The sequence below is a fragment of the Odocoileus virginianus genome, chromosome X, assembly GCF_023699985.2.
Source record: "Odocoileus virginianus isolate 20LAN1187 ecotype Illinois chromosome X, Ovbor_1.2, whole genome shotgun sequence".
Taxonomy (NCBI): domain Eukaryota; kingdom Metazoa; phylum Chordata; class Mammalia; order Artiodactyla; family Cervidae; genus Odocoileus; species Odocoileus virginianus.
The window spans coordinates 44,247,221-44,269,805 of record NC_069708.1 but is presented as its reverse complement, the minus strand read 5'-3'; the positions used below and the strand labels follow the sequence as shown (position 1 = coordinate 44,269,805).

Below are 22,585 nucleotides of genomic sequence, written 5' to 3'. Positions count from 1 at the left end.
AGTGAACATTGACATTTTAGGCATCAGCAAAATAAAATGGACTGGAATGGGTGAATTTAAATCAGATGACCATTATATCTACTATTGTGGACAAGAATCCCTTAGAAGAAATGGAGTAGCCATCAGAGTCAACAAAAGAGTCCAAAATGCAGTAATTGGATGCAATCTCAAAAACGACAGAATGATCTCTGTTCATTTCCAAGGCAAACCATTGAATATCATGGTAATCCAAGTCTATTCCCCGATCAGCAATGATGAAGCTGAAGTTGAACAGTTTTATGAAGATACACAAGACCTCTTAGAACTAACACCCAAAAAATATGTCCTTTTCATTATAAGGGACTGGAATGCAAAAATAGAAACTCAAGAAACACCTGGAGTAACAGGCAAATTTGGCGTTGAAGGGCAAAGGCTAATAGAGATTTGCCAAGAGAATGCACTGGTCATAGCAAACACCCTCTTCCAACAACACAAGAGAAGACTCTACACATGGACATCACCAGATGATCAACACCGAAATCAGCCAAAGATGGAGACGCTGTATACAGTCGGTAAAAACAAAGTCGGAGCTGACTGTGGCTCATATCATGAACTCCTTATTGCCAAATTCAGACTTAAAATGAAGAAAGTAGGGAAAACCACTAGACCATTCAGGTATGACCTAAATCAAATCCCTTTGACTATACAGTGGAAGTGAGAAATAGATTTAAGGTATGAGATCTGATAGACAGAGTGCCTGATGGACTATGGATGGAAGTTCCTGACACTGTACAGAAGACAGGGATCAAGACCATCCCCAGGGAAAAGAAATGCAAAAAGGCAAAATGGTTGTCTGGGGAGGCCTTACAAATAGCTATGAAAAGAAGAGAAGGGAAAGCAAAGGAGAAAAGGAAAGATATTCGCATTTGAATGCAGAGTTCCAAAGAATAGCAAGGAGAGATAAGAAAGCCTACCTCAGTGGTTAGTGCAAAGAAATAGAGGAAAAGAGTAGAATGGGAAAGACTAGAGATCTCTTCGAGAAAATTAGAGATACCAAGGGAACATTTCATGCAAAGATGGGCTCAATAAAGGATAGAAATTATATGGACCTAACAGAAGCAGAAGACACTAAGAAGAGGTGGCAAGAATACACAGAAGAACTGTACAAAAAAGATCTTCATGACCCAGATAATCACGATGGTGTGATCTCTCACCTAGAGCCAGACATCCTGGAATGTGAAGTCAAGTGGGTCTTAGGAAGCATCACTACGAACAAAGCTAGTGGAGGTGATGGAATTCCAGTTGAGCTATTTCAAATCCTAAAAGATGATGTTGTGAAAGTGCTGCACTTAATATGTCCAGAAATTTAAAAATCTCAGCAGTGGCCACAGGACTGGAAAAGGTCAGTCTTCATTCCAATCCCAAAGAAAGGCAATCCCAAAGAATGCTCAAACTACCACACAATTGCACTCATCTCACATGGTAGTAAAGTAATGCTCAAAATTCTCCAAGCCAGGCTTCAGCAATACATGAACCATGAACTTTCAGATGTTCAAGCTGGTTTTAGAAAAGGCAGAGGAACCAGAGATCAAATTGCCCATATATGCTGGGTAATAGAAAAAGCAAGAGAATTCCAGAAAAAAAAATATCTATTTTTGCTTTATTGACTATGCCAAAGCCTTAGACTGTGTAGATCATGTTAAACTGTGGAAATTTCTTAAAGAGATGGGCATACCAGTCCACCCGACCTGCCTCTTGAGAAATCTGTGTGCAGGTCAGGAAGCAACGGTTAGAACTAGACATGGACCAACAGACTGTTTCCAAATAGGAAAAGGAGTACTTCAAGTCTGTATATTTTCACCCTGCTTATTTAACTTACATGCAGATTACATCATGAGAAACGCTGGGCTGGAAGAAGCACAAGCTGGAATCAAGATTGCTAGGAGAAATATCAATAACCTCAGATATGCAGATGACACCACCCTTATGACATAAGGTGAAGAAGAACTAAAGAGCCTCTTGATGAAAGTGAAAGAGGAGAGTGAAAATGTTGGGTAAAGCTTAACATTCAGAAAACAGGTCGTGGCATCCGGTCCCATCACTTCATGGCAAATAGATGAGGAAACAGTGGCAGCCTTTATTTTTGGGGGCTCCAAAATAACTGCAGATGGTAACTGCAACCATGAAATTAAAAGCATACTAGACAGCATATTAAAAAGCAGAGAAATTCCTTTATCAACAAAGGTCTGTCTCATCAAGGCTATGGTTTTTCCAGTAGTCATGTACAGATGTGAGATTTGGACTATAAAGAAAGCTGAGCACCGAAGAATTGACGTTTTTTACCTGTGTTGTTGTAGAAGACCCTTGAGAGTCCCTTGGACTACAAGGAGAACCAGTCAGTCAATCCTACAGATCAGTCCTTATTGTTCATCATAAGGACTGATGTTGAAGCTGAAACTCCAATAGCTTGGCCCCCTGATATGAAGAGCTGACTAATTTGAAAAAAAACCTGATGCTGGCACAGATTGAAGTCAGGAGAAGGGGATGACAGAGGATGAGATGGGTGGATGGCATCACCAACTCAGTGGAGATGAGTTGGAGTAATATCTGGGAGTTTGTGATAGACAGGGAGGCCTGGCATGCTGCAGTTCATGGGGTCACGAATAGTTGGATACAACTGAGCGTCTGAACTTATCTGACCTGATCAGGGTTGCAATAGCTGCAAGATTTCAAAGGCAGGGAAAGATCTCTTCCCAATACGGGAGAAGGACACTCAGGAAGCACCTGAGAAACTGGTGGGAAAATAGTTTTCCATCCCAGTAACAAAGAAGTACTTGGGTGAATCTTTTAGTAATTGTTTTTCCTGTAGCACCCAATTGGTATAGGTTTGGGAGGAGAAGGCTCCAGAGTAGGAGGTCAGGACAGTGTAGGTAGCCCCTGTGTCAACCAAGAAATTATCGGACCTACCTGCCACATCCAGCTGCACCCTTGGATCTGGCCCCACGATAGTTATCTATGATAGGCAGGCTGGCTAGAGTGGGCCGCTTCAGTCCTGTTGAACCATTGTGAGGGAAAGCTTGGCACTTGATCTTAAGGTTCTTAGGTACTGAATGACTGAGTGCCACCCAATGTCCCATTTGATGGCATTTGTAGCAAGCTGTTTTAGGAAACTTGTCACAGTTTGGACACTCATTGGACAGGCCCAGTGCCCCACCTGTCTACAGATTAGGCATTTGCCTCGTGCTTTGTCCTTCAAGGATTCAGAGTTTGCCATAGGGCTTCCCTGGAGGGCAGCCCGCATCTAGGCATGACCTGTCTCTTTCTTTTTTTCTCCCTTTTCTGAGTCTTGGCCTTCCTCTCCTGTTCTCTGTTATAAAAGGTATTGGTGGCTCTCCGGACCATCTCATCTAAAGAGGCAGCAGGGTCCTGGTGCTGTAGCTGTTGTAACTTTACCCTGATGTCCGATGCACATTGGGACAGGAATTTGTCCTTTAAAATCACCTGACCCTCATAAGAGTCTAAGTCCAGATTGGCAAACTTTTTGAGGGCCTCTGTTAGTCTTTCCAGAAAGGTGATGGGGTTCTCATTGTGCTCCTGAGTTATTGCTGAGATCCGGGCATAGCTGATTACTTTTTGCTGGGATGCTTTCAGTCCTGTGTTCACACAGATCAGAAAATGATCCGTACCCAGACGTGCTCAGGGTCATTATAATTCCAATTAGGATCTGAGGAGGGGACTGCAGTTTCCCCTACTGGGTATTTATTGCTTGACATGTGAAGCCCCATGGCACAACTTTGGGCTTCCTTTAAGTCCCTAGCATGTTCAAGGTCAGATAACGTTTGACTAAATATGACCATTATGTCCTTCCACATCAAGGCAAAGGCCAAGGTAATGTGTTGGAATATATCTATATATTTGCCTGGGTCATCTGTATAACTTCCCAGATCTTGTTTATCTCTTAGTTCTAAGAGGGAGAAGGACTTATGGACCCGGGTTGGTCCGAATTCTCCTCCAGTTTCAACTAAGGGAAATACTTGAGTTGGCTTTTGTGGAAGGAGTGCTCCAGGATATGGGGGCACATTTGGAAACAAGGAAGGAGCCCCAGACAACTCGGGAGCCATGGGAGGTGAGTCTTCACAGTGTGTGTGGAGGGGCCTTCTCTTGGTTGTCTGTGCCTAACACCATTTGCTTAGTAGGCTCAGTTTTAGGGCATACAACAATCCCATACTTAATACAGAGTTCCTTCACATATCTTAGTTCAAAGAAAATTTGGACATAGAGGATCGCTGTTCATTTCCCTTGTCTTTTGCAGAATAAGTCTAGCTGCAGGATGGTATTGTAATTTAAACTCCCATATTCAGGCCAGTGTCCTTTGTCCCCCAGAGGATACCATGTCCATGCAGTGGCACATGGTATCCTCCAGAGGATACCATGTCCTTGCAGTGGACTTCTCCTTAGAGTTAGAGGATTGAACATCTTCCAATTATCAAGGATGCATTTCAAGTGCGTCTGTCAGGAAGTGGATTGGTTATTTCCCACTGGAAAGACAGTGATAACAGGGAGGAAAAGAAAAAAGAAAAAAATAATAATAGGCCTCCTTCAATTTCCATGGGTGGACTTCCTTAGGGGTGAGTCATTTTGAAGCTTATCCTACCCAGTACTGTTGCAACCTGAGAGCCAGGTGTCCCAGTTCAGAGTGCAGATCCTCAGGCAAGCTAAGGCGTCACCGCCTCCTGGAGATTGAATCCCCAGGCAGAAGAGGCAAGTTGGTCTCCTGGGATCCCAGGACTAGCGGATCCCTGAGCAGGTTGAGGCATGACAATCTTTCGAGGACCAGGTCCCTAGGCAGATCATGGCAAGTCAAGTTCCTGGGACTCCCAGACTGGAGTTGGGTGTCCCCAAGGTCTCCAGCACGACCAGTGTTGGGTAGGATTAAGGGGCTGTAATTTTAATTCATTTCCAGTTTGTTCACCACAGATGGAAATAGATATCATGATGTAAAGCAATCGAAACCTGTGCCCTGAAACTGAGAACTTGGTGAAGCAGCCATAAACCTTATCCTCTCACTGCTCTAGGGGAATGTAAGGCACTGATTTCCTCCCCAAGTCCTCCAGTTTAATGTGTTTCCAATGGTAAACTTTTCATTGTCATAGACCCACTTTAGGAAATAACAGAATTCATGACAAAGGAGTGGATAATCTGATCCTGTTAGGGGCATTAAGAGTATTTTAATAATAAAAAGAAAGAGTATTTTAATAACAAGCTGGGTGGAGCTATGCTGCCTACAGGCGACAGGGTCTTGATTTGTAGGAGTTAGTAAGAGGCTTAAGAACAAATTGATAAGAGGCAACAGACGAGATATTCTATAAAAGTGGAGTGGAGATTTGACCCGGGGGTATGTTTGTAACTTTAGGAGAAGGGTGGCAAGGGTTTGGTCCCAAAAGACCTACAGGGCTAACTCCCAAAGTGGCAAACATTATCCCCAGAAGCCCAATTGCCCTTGAAGTAATGCCACCAACAGATGAACTTCTAGCAGGCATTGTGTGTCTGTCACCCACCCTAGCAGGTTCACTGAGAAATGCTGTTGTTGCTCATGTTGTAGGAAACATGGAAGATGAAGGCCTAACTATCTAGAGGGATTGGATATTATATAGTATTTCCTCCCCAAGGACCAGCTATTTTCTGGTTGTCCTGCCAGAAGATTGTAGAGGCAACATTGTGGGCCTTCATGGGGCTCAGGAAAAGAGCATGAAACAGGAGGGAAGGGAGAAGGGCACAACTTTTGAAAGAATGATATAGCCTAAGGGCATAACATAAATTGATTAAAATCAAATAAGTCCAAGATGACAAGTCAAATTCTATTAAACCTTGATCCCCAATCTGTAATCTAAATGACACACCCAGAGGTGACAGGAACTGTGCTAAGGCACTGTCAAAAGACAGAGGAGGGGGTGGTTCCCCAACCTAAAAAAAATAAAAAAATAAAAAACTCTAACCTAAGACATTTCCAGGCCCACTCACAGGAAAAAGGACTGAACAGAGCTAGCTGGCTGTGGACCACCCATCTCCCTCTGGAGACAGGCAGGCGGGGGCAGCCAGAGCCAGAAGGGGGCAATCACGGCCCCAAAGAGGCATCCTCTACCAAACTGCAAGCAGCCTTCATTGCTAACCAAGATTTCTTGGGATTCTGGATGGTTGATATTCGCCAGGATGGTCACAGCCAGATATCAACTCCCCAGAAGAGACACATGGCACACCTGAAAAGTTGCGCCTATTATACACCCAGAAAACTGAGCAGCTGGGACAGAGGGGGTGATAAGACACACCCCCCACCTGGGGGTGACTGTTCTTCCCAAGCACCTGGTCACCTGAGCTGCTCAGACCTGGGAAGGGCATAAAACGCAGGCCCAATGGAGTCTGCACCTTTGTGGAGTACCCAAGAACATGAACCTGAGTGATTTAAACCTAGTAAGTGCACTCAACCCAGGGCCCGCCTCAGACAGTTCCCAGCAGAGCAACCTATAGCCTGAGAAGTATAGACCATGAAAGCACACACGCCATGAGCGGGGGCAAACCCACTATGGCTGAAGCACTCCCCCCACACACCAGTGATATTTTTTGCAGTGTTCTTCCCTCCCCACAGCACGACTGAACAAGTGAGCCTTAAAAAGTGGCCATCATCAACCCCTTGTGTCAGGGCAGAAATTAGACACTGAAGAGACCAGCAAACAGAAGAAGCTAAAATAAACAGAGGGAACCGCTTTGGAAGTGACAGGTGCAACAGATTAAAACTCTATAGTTAGCACTGACTACATTGGAAAGGGGCTATAGATCTTGAGAAGTATAAGCCGAATCAAGAAACTATCTGAAAATGAACTGACACCACACTCTCAGCAACAGCTCCAGAGAAATCCCTAGATATATTTTTACTGTTATCATTTTTAATTATTTTTTTAACTTTTAAGTCTTCTATTAATCCTTTAATTTTCATTTTTATAACCTAATATTACCTTGCAATAAAAGAGCCTTTTTTAAAGCAAACTTCATATATATATGAAAAAAAGTTTCTCCCCTTTTTATTTCCCCTCTTCTCCCCCTGGTCACTTTTATCTCCCTCCTCACTCTTCTCCATGTAATTCTGTGAACCTCTCCAGGTGTCCTCAATGTAGAGAAACATTTAATTATTAACCTAGATGTTTTTATCATCAGTGATGTATAGATGGAGAAATCTTGAGGCTACTGTAAGAATAAGGCTGAAAACCAGAGGCAGGAGGCTTAAGTCCAAAACCTGAGAACACCAGAGAACTCCTAATTCCATGGAACATTAATCGATAAGAGCTCATCCAAAAGCCTCCATACCTACACTGAAACCAAGCACCACTCAAGAGTCAACAAGTTCCAAAGCAAGACATACCACACAAATTCTCCAGCAACACAGGAACATACCCCTGAGCTTCAATATAGAGGCTGCACAAAGTCACCCCAAAATCACTGACATCTCAAAAATCACTACTGGACACTTCATTGCACTCCAGAGAGAGGAAACCCAGCTCCGCCCACCAGAATACCGACACAAGCTTCCCTAACCAGGAAACTTTGACAAGCCAGCCGACCAACCCCACCCACAGCAAGGAACCTCCACAATAAAGAGAAACCACAAACTGCCAGAATAAGGAAAGGCCACCCGAAACACAGTAACATAAACAAGATGAAAAGGCAGAGAAATACTCAGCAGGTAAAGGAACAGGATAAATGCCCACCAAACCAATAAAAGAGGAAGGGATAGGGAATCTACCTGATAAAGAATTCCAAATAATGATAGTGAAAATGATCCAAATTCTTGAAAACAAAATTGAGTTACAGATAAATAACCTGGAGACAAGGATTGAGAATATGCAAGAAATGTTTAACAAGGACCTAGAAGAAATAAAAAATGACTCCGTATATAATGAGTATTGCAATAACTGAGATAAAAAACACTCTGGAGAGAACCAACAGTAGAATGATGGAGGCAGAAGATACGATAAATGAGGTAGAAGATAGAGTAGTAGAAATATATGAAGCGTGGAAGGAAAAAGAAAAAAATAATAATTAAAAGAAATGAGGACATCAGAGACCTCTTGGACAATGTTAAATGCCTCAACATTCAAATCATAGGAGTTCCAGAAGAAGACAAAAAGAAAGGCCCTGAGAAAATACTTGAGGAGATAATACTTGAAAACTTCCCTAAAATGGGGAAGGAAATAGTCACCCAAGTCCAAGAAACACAGAGAGTCCCAAACAGGATAAACCCAACGTGAAACACCCCAAGACACATATTAATCAAATTAACGAAGATCAAACACAAAGAACAAATATTAAAAGCAGCAAGGGAGAAACAACAAATAACACACAAAGGGATTCCCATAAGGATAACAGCCGATCTATCAATAGAAACACTTCAGATCAGAAGGGAATGGCAGGATATACTTAAAGTGACGAAAGTGAAAAACTTACAGCCCAGATTACTCTACCCAGCAAAGATCTTATTCAAGTATGAAGGAGAAATCAAAAGCTTTACAGACTGGGAAGACCCAGAGGGATCGGGTGGAGAGGGAGGTGGGAGGGGTGACCGGGATGCGGAATACATGTAAATCCATGGCTAATTCATTTCAGTGTATGACAAAAACCACTGCAATGATGTAAAGTAATTAGCCTCCAACTAATAAAAATAAATGAAAAAAATAAAGCTTTACAGACAAGCAAAAACTGAGAGAATTCAGCACCACCAAACCAGCTCTCCAACAAATGCTAAAGGATTTTCTCTAGACAGGAAACACGGAAAGGGTTTATAAACTCGAACCCAAAACAACAAAGTAAATGACAATGGGACTATACTTATCAACAATTACCTTAAATGTAAATGGGTTGAATGCCACAACCAAAAGACAGAGACTGGCTGAATGGATACAAAAGTAAGACCCATATATATGTTGTCTACAAGAGACCACCTCAAAACAAGGGACATATACAGACTGAAAGTGAAGAGCTGGAAAAAGATATTCCACGCAAATAGAGACCAAAAGAAAGCAGGAGTGGCATTACTCATATCAGATAAAACAGACTTTTTTTTCCATTTATTTTTATTAGTTGGAGGCTAATTACTTTACAATATTTTAGTGGTTTTTGTCATACATTGACATGAATCAGCCATGGATTTACATGTATTTCCCATCCTGACTTTTAAATAAAGGCTGTGAAAAGAGACAAAGAAGGACACTACAAAATGATCAAAGGATCAATCCAAGAAGAAGTTATAACCATTATAAATATATATGCACCCAACATAGGAGCACTGCAATATGTAAGGCAAATGCTAACAAGTAAAAAAGGGGAAATTGACAATAACAAAATAATAGTTGGAGACTTCAATACCCCACTGATACCCATGGATAGATCAACTAAACCGAAAATCAACAAGGAAACACAAACTTTAAAAGATACAACAGACCAATTAGACCTAATCAATATATATAGGAAATTTCACCCCAAAATAATGAGTTTCACCTTTTTCTCAAGTGCACATGGAACCTTCTCCAGAATAGATCACATTCTGGGTCATAGACCTAGCCTTGGTAAATTCAAAAAAATTGAAGTCTTTCCAAGCATCTTTTCTGACCACAATGCAGTAAGATTAGATGTCAATTACAGGAGAAACACTACTAAAAATCCCAACATATAGAGGCTGAACAACACGCTGCTGAATAACCAACAAATCACAGTAGAAATCAAAAAAGAAATAAAGATATGCACTAAAATGAATGAAAATGAAAGCACTAAAACCCATAACCTATGGGACACAATCCAAGCAGTGCTAAGGAGAAGGCCCACAGCAATACAGGCTTACCTCAAGAAACAAGAAAAAAGTCAAATAAATAACCTAACTACACCTAAAGCAACTAGAAAAGGAAGTAATGAAGAACACCAAGGTTAGTAGAAGGAAAGAAATCTTTAAAATTAGGGCAGAAATAAATGCAAAAGAAACAAAAGAGACCATAGCAAAAATCAACAAAGCAAAAAGCTGGTTCTTTGAGAATATAAATAAAGTAGACAAATCATTGCCAGACTCATCAGAAAACAAAGGGAGAAGAATCAAATCAACAAAATTAGAAATGGAAATGGAGAAATCACAACAGACAACACAGAAATACAAAGGATTATAAGAGATTACTATCAGCAACCATATGCCAATAAAATGGACAACTTGGGAGAAATGGACAAATTCTTAGAAAAGTACAACTTTCCAAAACTGAACCAGGAAGAAATAGAAAAATCTTAACAGACACATCAGAAGGACAGAAATCGAAACTGTAATCAGAAATCTTCCAGCAAACAAAAGCCCAGGACCAGAAAGCTTCACAGCTGAATTCTACCAAAAATTTAGAGATGAGCTAACATCTATCTTACTCAAACTCTTCCAGAAAATTGCAGAGGAAGGTAAACTTCCAAACTCATTCTATGAGGCCACCATTACCCTAATACCAAAACCGAAGATTCCACAAAAAAAGAAAACTACAGGTCAATATCACTGATGAACATAGATGCAAAAATCCTTAACAAAATTCTAGCAAACAGAATCCAACAACGTATTAAAAAGATCATACATCATGACCAAGTGGGCTTTATCCCAGGGATGCAAGGATTCTTCAATATCCACAAATCAATCAACATAATACAACGCATTAACAAATTGAAAGATAAAACCATATGGTTATCTCAATAGATGCAGAGAAAGCCTTTGACAAAATTCAACATCCATTGATGATTAAAACTCTCCAGAATGCAGGCATAGAAGGAACACACCTCAACATAATAAAAGCTATATATGACAAACCCACGGCAAACATTATCCTCAATGGTGAAAAATTGAAAGCATTTCCCCTAAAGTCAGGAACAAGACAAGGGTGCCCACTCTCACCACTACTATTCAGCATGGTTTTGGAATTCCTAGCCACAGCAATCAGAGTAGAAAAAGAAATAATAGGAATCCAGTTTGGAAAAGAATTAAAACTCTCACTGTTTGCAGATGACATGATCCTTTACATAGAAAACCCTAAAGACTCTACCAGGAATTTACTAGAGCGAATCAATGAATATACTAAAATTGCAGGGTGTAAAATTAACACTCAGACATCCCATGCATTCATATACACTAACAATGAGAAAACAGAAAGAGACATTAAGGAAATAATTCCATTCACCATTGCAATAAAAACAATAAAATACTTAGAAATATATATTCCTAAGGAAACAAAAAACCTATATATATATATGAAACTAAAACACTGATGCAAAAAATCAAAGAGGACACAGATAGATGGAGAAATACACCATGTTCGTGGATTGGAAGAATCAATGTAGTGAACATGAGGATACTACCCAAAGCAATCTATAGATTCAATGCAATCCCTATCAAGCTACCAATGGTCCTCTTCACAGAACTAGAGCAAATAATTCCACAATTTCTATGGAAGTACAAAAACCTCAAATAGTCAAAGCAATCTTGAGAAAGAAGAATGGAACTGGTGGAATCAACCTGCCTAACTTCAGGCTCTACTACAAAGCTACAGTCATCAAGACAGTATGATACTGGCACAAAGACAGAAATGTAGATGAATGAAACAAAATAGAAAGCCAAGAGGTAAATCCACACACCTACGGACACCTTATCTTCAACAAAGGAGCCAAGCATATACAATGAAGAAGACAATCTCTTTAACAAGTGGTGCTGCACAAACTGGTCAACCACTTGTAAAGAATGAAACTAGAACACTCTCTAACACCATCAGTCAGTTCAGTCAGTTCAGTCACTCAGTCGTACACAAAAGTAAACTCAAATTGGATGAAAGGTCTAAACGTAAGTTCAGAAACTATAAAACTCCTAGCGGAAAATGTAGGCAAAATACTCTCTGACATAAATCACAGCAGGATCCTCTATGACCCACCTCCCAGAGTACTGGAAATAAAAGCAAAAATAGACAAATGGGACCTAATTAAAATTGAAAGCCTTTGCACAAAAAGGAAACAATAAGCATGGTGAAAAGACAGCCTTCAGAATAGGAGAAAATAATAGCAAACAAAGCAACTTACAAAGAATTAATCTCAAAAATATACAAGCAACTCTGCAACTCAATTCCAGAAAAATAAATGACCCAATCAAAAAATGGGCCAAAGAACTAAACAGACTATTTTTTCCCAAAGAAGACATACAGATGGCTAACAAACACATGAAAAGATGCTCAACATCACTCATTACAGAGGAATGCAAATCAAAACCACAATGAGGTACCATTACACGCCAGTCAGAATAGCTGTTATCCAAAAGTCTATAAGCAATAAACGCTGGAGAAGGTGTAGAGAAAAGGGAACCCTGTTACACTGTTGGTGGGAATGCAAACTAGAACACCCACTATAGAGAAAAATGTGGAGATTCCTTATAAAACTGGAAACAGAACTGCCATATGACCCAGCAATCCAACTGCTGGGCATACACACTGAGGAAACCAAAACTGAAAGAGGCCATGTATACCAATGTTCATCGCAGCACTGTTTATAATAGCCAGGATATGAAAACAACCTAGATATCCATCAGCAGACAAATGGATAAGAAAGCTGTGGTACATATACACAATCAAATATTACTCAGCCATTACAAAGAATATATTTGAATTAGTTCTAATGAGATGGATGAAACTGGAGCCTATTATACAGAGTGAAGTAAGCCAGAAAGGAAAACACCAATACAGTATACTAACGCATATATATATAAAGGATGTATAGAACAGTCTTTTGGACTGTGTGGGAGAAGCTGAGGGTGGGATGATTTGCGAGAATGGCATTGAAGCATGTATATTACCATATGTGAAATGGATCACCAGTCCAGGTTTGATGCGTGAGACCAAGTGCTCGGGGCTGGTGCACTAGGATGACCCAGAGGGATGGGATGGGGATGGAGGTGGGAGGGGGATTCAGGATATGGAACACATGTACACCCATGGTGGATCCATGTCAATGTATGGCAAAACCACTACAATATTGTAAAGCATTTAGCCTCCAATTAAAATAAATAAATTTATATTAAAAAAATAATAGTAAAAATTAAAAAGAAAAAACAGCCTTTTAGCAGCTAGTGTTGTCCACTATAGTCTGTCTATAAAAACTCTGTAACCCCTTTGCTGAGGCTCAGAGCTTGGAGCATTAACTCCTCTGGGCCCCCTGACATTATAAACTTGAGTTCTCCAACACTCCGAGTGTGGTGTTTCGTTTCTCAATTGCTGGTTTCTACAACAATCTAAGTAAATAATTACCAACAAACCTGATGTGTATGCAGTTGGATCCTACATACTGTAGTATGTATGCCTCTGTGTACATGTTGCTTTAAGCACAGATGTCTGAAAAGATCCATGCCAAACTTTTATCATTAGCCTTAGGGTTTTAAAATTGGGAAGAAGTATTTTTACTGCTTACTTTATTTGTATTTACATACTTTTATTTTCACAATGACCATGGCTTACTTTGCAATTAAAAATAATACTTTATATTGCAAATAAAATTTGCAATGCACAGCACAGTATCTTTATGTTACCCGTCATCAACCTCAAAGGGATACATGAATTGTCAAACCTTTTGATGAGAAGTATAATATGGGAAGACAATTGACCCAAGCTTACATTCTATGAGGAATACTGGACTTTATGAAAAGCTTCCATTTGTTGAGAAGTAAGCTTATCTTTTATTTCCCTCTTTCTTTCTTCACCCCCAAACAGAATGATTGGATAAAGCTTATTTGGTATGTATAAAGTTCCTTTTTTTCAAAATACAGTTCTTTTTCAAAAATAGTGGTATCTTCTTACCACTGCAGAATAGTTTTCCAATTTATTCAATAAATATTCTATGTGCCTAGCATGTCATTTTCCTTCAGCTGGGTTAACATGTGATCTTTAACATTGAGATTACAGGATATGGCATCTTCTGTTTCTGGTAGTTTTCCCATATATACTGTGGGAGTGTGTGCATTCTTTAAGAAATCAAATATATAATTCAAGAATCATGCGTATCTGTATTACTTTCTCCCTGTATTCTGATTCAAAACCACTCCTATATGTTCTAGAAATCATTGATTTCTGCAAGTAGATAATTCCCTGAGCATTTTTTTGGGTAACATTTTACTGATGATGTCATCCTATATCCACATAATCTGTTTTCCTGAAGCAGTTCTGCTGAACAGACCAGGCTTATATCACTGTCTGTAGCAATGGGATATTTTTTTTAACTTCTCTGAATTTTTTAAGGTATGATTTGCAGATCAAATTATTTCTCTTCCCCAACTTTCTTGTTGCCATCTGCAGTCAGTATACATTATGCACAGCACAAATCATTCCCAGTTCCCATTTCATTTGTGCCCTTTCTGGCAGTGAAGGACAAAATTGATTTCAGAGTCACTGAGAGGAGCGGCATTAGATATTGAAATTAGTTGAAGATTTGAGTGTGCTTTGTTCCCAAGAGTGAAAATTAGTTATCAATTTTGATTAAAATCTGTAATAGTTACAATAAAAATGAAGCAACTTAACTTAAAAAAATATATATCAATTGTCTCTGTCCAAAAAACTGCCCAAAAAAACAGAATCCTATTTTACTTAAACATTTTCATTTTAATGTATTTGTACATATAAATCTTATATATAATTTCAGAAGCACATTCTATGAATAGATAAAAGAGCATTTATTCCAGAAACTATGTACAATTTATGTGCACACAGAAAATTACTACACAATACTCTTTTCAGGAATCTGTATTTTGAAAGTAGACAAAGTCATAGATGAATGCCCTGTAAATTGTTTTATAGTAAAACTGGAGAATGCCAAAATGAAAATATGATGTCAGATATTATAAAAATAACCATGAAATCCCTACAAATACTACAGCATACTGATATTTCTTTGATGTCAACATTCATAAATTATAATGTATATATAAGCACAGGCTTACTCTTGTCAGAGCTCAAATATTATTAGATAATTCCAATCTTTTGCCATGCAAATTGTTAATGCAATATCATAATTAAAAATTACATAAAGCCATCAGAGTACTACCATTAGAAAACTATAAAAATGCAGAGTTACTCAACTCAGAAGCCATTTCTTTTTTTTTTAATTTTAATTTTTATTTTTTTTGTTAGTTGGAGGCTAATTACTTTACAATATTGTAGTGGTATTTGTCATACATTGACATGAATTAGCCATGGATATACATTCTAACTCTGCTATTTCAGCTAAAATATGATACAAATTTTCATTTTTTGACCAAGTTGAGCAAATATGTAGGCACCATGAAGATGACACCTTTTACAAGGAATAAACTTTTAATATTTAGGAATTAGATTTCTGTATAAGGATTATTAATGGTGATCAGGTAATCAGCTCTTGGTCTGTCATCTCCTGAGTTCCGTTCGGCTACTCAATAAAAGACAAAACTAGCAAAAGTGTTGAAAACCAAAGATTTGGAACAATTCAATTGCTTGCCAGGGTATGGGGAGAACTCCAACTAACTTTCACACCAGGGGAGCTAGGCAGACAAACATATATACTGGTGGTCTAAACTAGTCCACCACTGAAGAAAAACAGCACAGAGAGCAAAGGTGTAGTCTTTTGCTTTGCCCTCCGCACCCCACCCCTGTCTTATTTATCCATAGGTTTGTAGGAGTCATCTGTTCAGACAGTTCCTAAAACAGCCAGAACTGCTTCATTCTCACAAGCCCAAAGAATACTCTCTCTCTCTCTCTCTGAATCTATTTATAAAAAATAATTCCCAATATATAGCACATATATAAGGACCATAGAAGCAGAACACACTGGGAATTAATTACAGCTTTTCTACATATAGTAAAATAAGAATGACATACAACCAAGTGTATAAATTTCTCTCCTCATAGGAAAAAAAAAAAAACACAAATACATGACCTGCCTCTTGAGAAACCTGTAGGCAGGTCAGGAAGCAACAGTTAGAACTGGACATGGAACAACAGACTGGTTCCAAATAGGAAAATGAGTATGTCAAGGTTGTATATTGTCACCCTGCTAATTTAACTTCTATGCAGAGTACATCATGAGAAACACTGGGCTGGAGGAATCACAAGCTGGAATCAAGATTGCCAGGAGAAGTATAAATAAGCTCAGATATGCAGACGAAACCACCCTTATGGCAGAGAGTGAAGAGGAACTAAAAAGCCTCTTGATGAAAGTGAAAGAGGAGAGTGAAAAAGTTGGCTTAAAGCTTAACATTCAGAAAACTAAGACCATGGCATCTGGTCCCATCACTTCATGGGAAATAGATGGAGAGACAGTAGAAACAATGTCAGACTATTTTTCTGGGCTCCAAAATCACTGCAGATGATGATTGCAGCCATGAAATTAAAAGATACTTGCTCCTTGGAAGGAAAGTTATGACCAACCTGGATAGTATATTACAAAGCAGAGACATTACTTTGCCAACAAAGGTCCGTCTGGTCAAGGTTATGGTTTTTCCAGTGGTCATGTATGGATGTGAGAGTTGGCTTGTGAAGAAAGCTGAGCACCGAAAAATTGATGCTTTTGAACTGTAGTGTTGGAGAAGACTCTTGAGAGTCCGATGGACTGCAAGGAGATCCAACCAGTCCATCCTAAAGGAGATCAGTCCTGGGTGTTTATTGGAAGGACTGATGCTGAAGCTGAAAGTTCTATACCTTGGCCACCTCATGCGAAGAGTTGACTCATTGGAAAAGACCCTGATGCTGGGAGGGGTTGGGGGCAGGAGGAGAAGGGGACGACAGAGGATGAGATGGCTGGATGGCATCACCAACTCAAAGGACATGAGTTTGAGTAAACTCCGGGAGTTGGTGATGGACAGGGAGGCCTGGTGTGCTGCGTTTCATGGGGTCGCTAAAGGTCGACACGACTGAGAGACTGAACTAAACTGAAATGAAATGAATAAAACTCTGTAGTGAAGATACAGCAGTCTTTCCCTCAGTTCAATAGAGCTGTGTATTTTGGTAGCCTACTGCCCTGCCACTCACTAGCTATATGGCATTGATCATGCTATTTAAACCTTCTGAGCATCAGTTTCATCTTTAAAATGAATATAAGATGACTCTCAGTTGTAGGTGAACATTGAGAAATATATATATAAGTGCCTAACATAGAATTTGGCGTGTAAGTGCCCAGTAAATTTTATTCTCCCTTCTTGTGACATAAACTAATGATATCTGCAGGATTGTTGCATGTGTAGTTTATGTTGGACTTGAACTGTGATCCAGTAGTCTCACTTCACAGAATCTAGCTTAAGGAAATAATCAGATTTTTAAAGCTCTTATCTCATATAGATGCTTCCTGCAACATTATTCAGAATAATACAATGTAAATATTCTAAATAACAAAAATAGACAAGTATGATGAAATATAGCAAGGCCATTAAACATATGATTGTGAGAAGTTTTCAGTAGCATGAAAAAATTTTAAATTTGTAATGTGAGTAATGTTGAAAAATAATATAAACATTTTATACAAGGAAAATGCATTAAAAACAACAGAAAATAAAATAGTAAAATGTTAACGTTTGCTTTTAGTGGTAGGAAGTAGGGTGATTTTATTCACATAAATTCTTTCCTGTTATATTCAAATTTTCTAGAATAAAGATATATATTTTAATTTTACATTAAAATACTATTAAAATAAACACAGGGGAGTAGAAATTATTTGTCTCAGAGTATGATTTTACCTGCATTTTTCTCTAAACACCTGTATTAGTCTGCTAAGACTGCCATAACTACAGACTGGGTGACTTAGTCCTGGAGGCTGTAAGTCCAAGATCAAGGTGTTGAGAGGGTTGGTTTCTTCTGAGGTCTCTCACCTTGACTTGTATATGGCTGTGTCTTAATTTCTTCTTATTATATGGACACTGTTCATATTGGGTTCGATTCATATTAGATTAGGGCTAACCCTAATGATCTCATGTTAACAATGATTTCTTTAAAGACTATCTCCAAATCCAGTCACATTCTAAGGCACTGGGATTTAGGACTTCAACATAATGAATCTGGAAGAACACATTCAGTCCACAATAACACTTCTTATTAGATAAATTACCTGACCTAATTTCTTATTTCATAAAGAAGTCAATTATAAGAGACAAAGTACATCCAAGGAAGACATACGGATGGCAAAAAAACACATGAAAAGATGCTCAACATCACTCATTATCGGAGAAATGCAAATCAAAACCACAATGAGGTACCATTATATGCCAGTCAGGATGGCTGCTATCCAAAAGTCTACAAGCAATAAATGCTGGAGAGGGTGTGGAGAAAAGGGAACCCTCTTACACTGTTGGTGGGAATGCAAACTAGTACAGCCGCTATGGAAAACAGTGTGGAGATTTCTTAAAAAAACTCGAAATAGAACTGCCATATGACCCAGCAATACCACTCCTAGGCATACACACTGAGGAAACCAGATCCGAAAGAGACACGTGCACCCCAATGTTCATCGCAGCACTGTTTATAATTGCCAGGACATGGAAGCAACCTAGATGCCCATCAGCAGACGAATGGATGAGGAAGCTGTGGTACATATACACCATGGAATATTACTCAGCCATTAAAAAGAATTCATTTGAATCAGTTCTAATGAGATGGGTGAAACTGGAGCCCATTATACAGAGCGAAGTAAGCCAGAAAGATAAAGACCATTACAGTATACTAACACATATATATGGAATTTAGAAAGATGGTAACGATAACCCTATATGCAAAACAGAAAAAGAGACTCAGATGTATAGAACAGACTTGTGGACTCTGTGGGAGAAGGCGAGGGTGGGATGTTTCAAGAGAACAGCATCAAAACATGTATATCTAGGGTGAAACAGATCACCAGCCCAGGTTGGATGCATGAGACAAGTGCTCAGGCCTGATGCACTGGGAAGAGCCAGAGGGATGGGGTGGAGAGGGAGGTGGGAGGGGGGACCGGGATGGGGAATACATGTAAATCCATGGCTAATTCATTTCAATGTATGACAAAAACCACTGCAATGCTGTAAAGTAATTAGACTCCAACTAATAAAAATAAATGGAAAGAAAAAAAGAGACAAAGTACAGATAACATGATTTACTGGAGTCAACTGATTTGCTTTTCTATCCCAACTCTGCCACTTGGTAACTATGAGACTTTGGTCATGATAGTCAAGCATTCTGAGTCTCAGCTTCCTGACCTGAAAAATGGGGGTTATAACATATCTCATAGGTTTCTTGTGAGTATTAAAATACATTACATAAGGCAAATATAAAAATATCTAATAAAAGCAAATATTAAATTTGACTTCTTTTTCCTTTTCTCCCTTTAGTGAGGACTGCTTCAATATCACCATCTCAACTGGAGATCTTTTTCAAATTCATCCTTTTTTCCTGACCTTTTTCTCTGGGACAAAACCCTCTATCCATGTTCTCAGTTCCACTAACTCCAGTCCCCATTGTTGTTTGACTCCATGAAAATAAATCTGAATTCATACCTCAGGTCTTTCATTCACTGCCTTTGTGATCTTGGGATAGTCAGTTAACTTCTCTGAGCTCATTCCTCATACTTAGAATGAAGGTAATAATACCTATCTCATAGGTTTGTTGTGCCTGGAATTGTTACTCAGCATCTGTAAATATTTTGCTAAAATAATATTGATAATAAAAACATTTGTTGAGCATTTACGTATTATATAGTGTGCCAAATAACTTACATATTTTGTTTGATGGAATTTTAACAAGAACTGTATCAAGTAGCTTAATACATTCTTCTTATTTTCTGTAACTTACAGCAACATGGACTTTTCTAGCTTGTAGCCAAAGAAATTTTATTAATGAAAGAGTAAAAAAAAATTAACATTAATATAGCTTGTGATAAAATATCCAGCAAATAAAGTGCAATCATTCTTGATATATATTTCATTCCCACATTTAATACAATGCTATAGAAATATTTCCTTGTAAGAATGAAGAATAATATTTCTATATTCCCTGATGTCCTCACTTCTAATGAAAGAACAAAAGGCAGCCCGAGTGATGAGAAATCAGCATCAAAAGAGTGGAAAGTTAGAAAAAGTGCTAAAGAAATAAACTGTTCTTTGTTTATCAAAAAATTAGTTATATTCAGATACATATGCACACACAGAAGCAAAAGGTGTTCTTTCATTGTTGCTAGACATTTTAATTTTTTCTTCATTTTTTTTCAGCTTCTATTTTTCTTCCATCAAAATATTCTGCTGGGGTACATTCTTGATATGAATATTTATTATGAGGATAGTAGACAAAATCAAATTTAAACTTTAATCTGTCATCTAGATAACAGAGGTGTAACTCATATATTGTGTTCATTTCAGTTCAGTTGCTAAATTGTGTCCAACTCTTTGCAACTTCATGGACTGTAGCATGCCAGGTTTCCCTGTCCATCATCAACTCCCAGAGCTTACTCAAACTTATATCCATTGAGTAGGTGATGCCCTCTGACCATCTCATCCTGTATCATCTCCTTCTCCTCCCACTTTCAATCTTTCCAAGCATAAGGGTCTTTTCCAATGAGTCAGTTTTTCACATAAGGTGACCAAATATTGGAGTTTCAGCTTCAGCATCAGTCCTTCCAATGAATATTCAGGACTGATTTCCTTTAGGATGGACTGGTTGGATCTCCTTGCAGTCCAAGGGACTCTCAAAAGTCTTTTCCAGTACCACAGTTCAAAAGCAGTTAATAAGACAATGGCACCTGACATTTCGGATAGTATGTACCACCCAAATGATATTGTGTTGAGAAGGAAATATGCAAACTGTGCATCTTTCTGCACAGTGCAAATATTTGAAGACTAAGACTGACCACAAGAATGTCTTAAGGAAAACTAAGTTGCTTTTTCAGCTCATCTTCTGTCTTCACTTTGAGCTCATAGTAAAACCCTTAGTAGCACACTTCTTCAGCAGTGACTAATTTCTTTTAACTCTTAAATATCTTTTACATATATTCTCTACTCTATTCACACCATCCTCCATGATTCAATCACCATGACATTTCGAAAATTTGAAGCATGTGCCAACCACATTTTAAAAACTTATTAAACACCCCTCTCACCACCGTTACCTTCAGGACAAATTTCAAATTCTTCAGCTGGCAAGCAAGGCCCTCCATGTTCTCACTCATGCAAATCTCACTTGCTTTTCCTTTGTCTCACCATGCTGTTTTCACAAAAACTTCTTGCTTCAGCTCTTTTGAACATGTTGCAATGCTGTCCTTCAGATGTCAGAATTGCTTGTATCCTCAAATACTTTTCTAGTCAAATAATTTGTCCCAGGGCTCAGAACAGGGTGAATCAAACAAGGTATCCAGGACACAAAATTTAAGGAAATGCTTACTTTCAGGCTTGTGCAATTGCAAGATTAGCAACTGAAAGTGAGTGCCTCCTTAAATTTTGTGCCTTAAGTGACTCCCATTCCTCACCTTAGTACCAGCCTTCTCAGTTACACCCCTTAGTATGGTAGCCACTCCCTGAAACAACTGTTACCAAACACAAGTTCATGTACCTGGTGTACTATGAGGCCAAACAAATCCAAAGGTCAGAGTGAGAAAGTTTTGTTGCAGGACCAAGCAAGGAGAACAGATGGCTCATGCTCAAAACAACAGGAACAAAACCCTAACTCCTCAACAGTCTTCAGAAAAGCTTTTTTAAAAGGCCAAGTGAGGGAAGGGTGTCCCAAAGTATGTGATCAGCTTGTGTACAATTCTCTGATTGACAGTAATCAATCCTGAGGCACCAGAAGGTCTGGGGGCTACTGCCAATGATCAAGTATTTCCTTTCTTCCACTTGGTGGTCGTTTTAGCATCTCAAAAACTCAGGAAACAGGTATCAGATGTTGTTATCTATGTAGTTCAGAGAGGAGCTAAAGTAGAGGATATAGGGGTGGGGTCTGTCCCATAAAGGGCACACAAGTTCCTTCTCAGTTCCACAACATATCTTCCCCACCTTTTTTTTTTTTAAATTTCCCCATGGAATTAATCAACTTGTGACATATATATTTACTTACAAATTTGTCACTTTTTTCTGCCTCTAATACAATGTAAGCTCTATGAGAAAAAGACTTTTAATTTTTATAGTGCTGTATATCTAGTGCATAGGATACTGTCTGGAACATAGTAAGTGCTCAATACATATTTGTTAAATGAAGGTAGTACAAATTTATTTTCAATTTCCACAGTCCCTTCTCTACAGCTTAAATATGCTGCTCTATCTGATCTCATTTCTTCACAGTAAATAGGAGGAGAAAAAATGAAAATAGTGACAGGTTTTATTTTCCTGGGCTCCCAAATCACTCTGGACGGTGAATGCAGTCATTAAATTAAAATTCGCTTGCTCCTCAGAAGGAAACCTATCACAAACCTAGACAGGATATTAAAAAGCAGAGACATCACTTTGCCAACAAAGCTCTGTATTGTCAAAGCTATGGTTTTCCCAGTAGTCATGTACAGATGTGAGAGTTGGACCCTAAAGAAGGCTGAACACTGAAAATTG

The 22,585-nt window shown here is 38.8% G+C and overlaps 1 long non-coding RNA gene across 2 annotated transcripts in view; it reads right to left on the bottom strand.

Moving 5' to 3' along the window:
- The window catches only part of LOC139033180 (uncharacterized), an 84,546-nt gene extending 63,108 nt beyond the window's left edge, over positions 1 to 21,438 (bottom strand). For both annotated transcript variants that reach the window (XR_011485810.1, XR_011485809.1), the window contains exon 1: positions 21,160 to 21,438. This is a non-coding gene — a long non-coding RNA (uncharacterized lncRNA). The remainder of the gene's footprint in view (positions 1 to 21,159) is intronic.
- Positions 21,439 to 22,585: the final 1,147 nt, after the last annotated feature.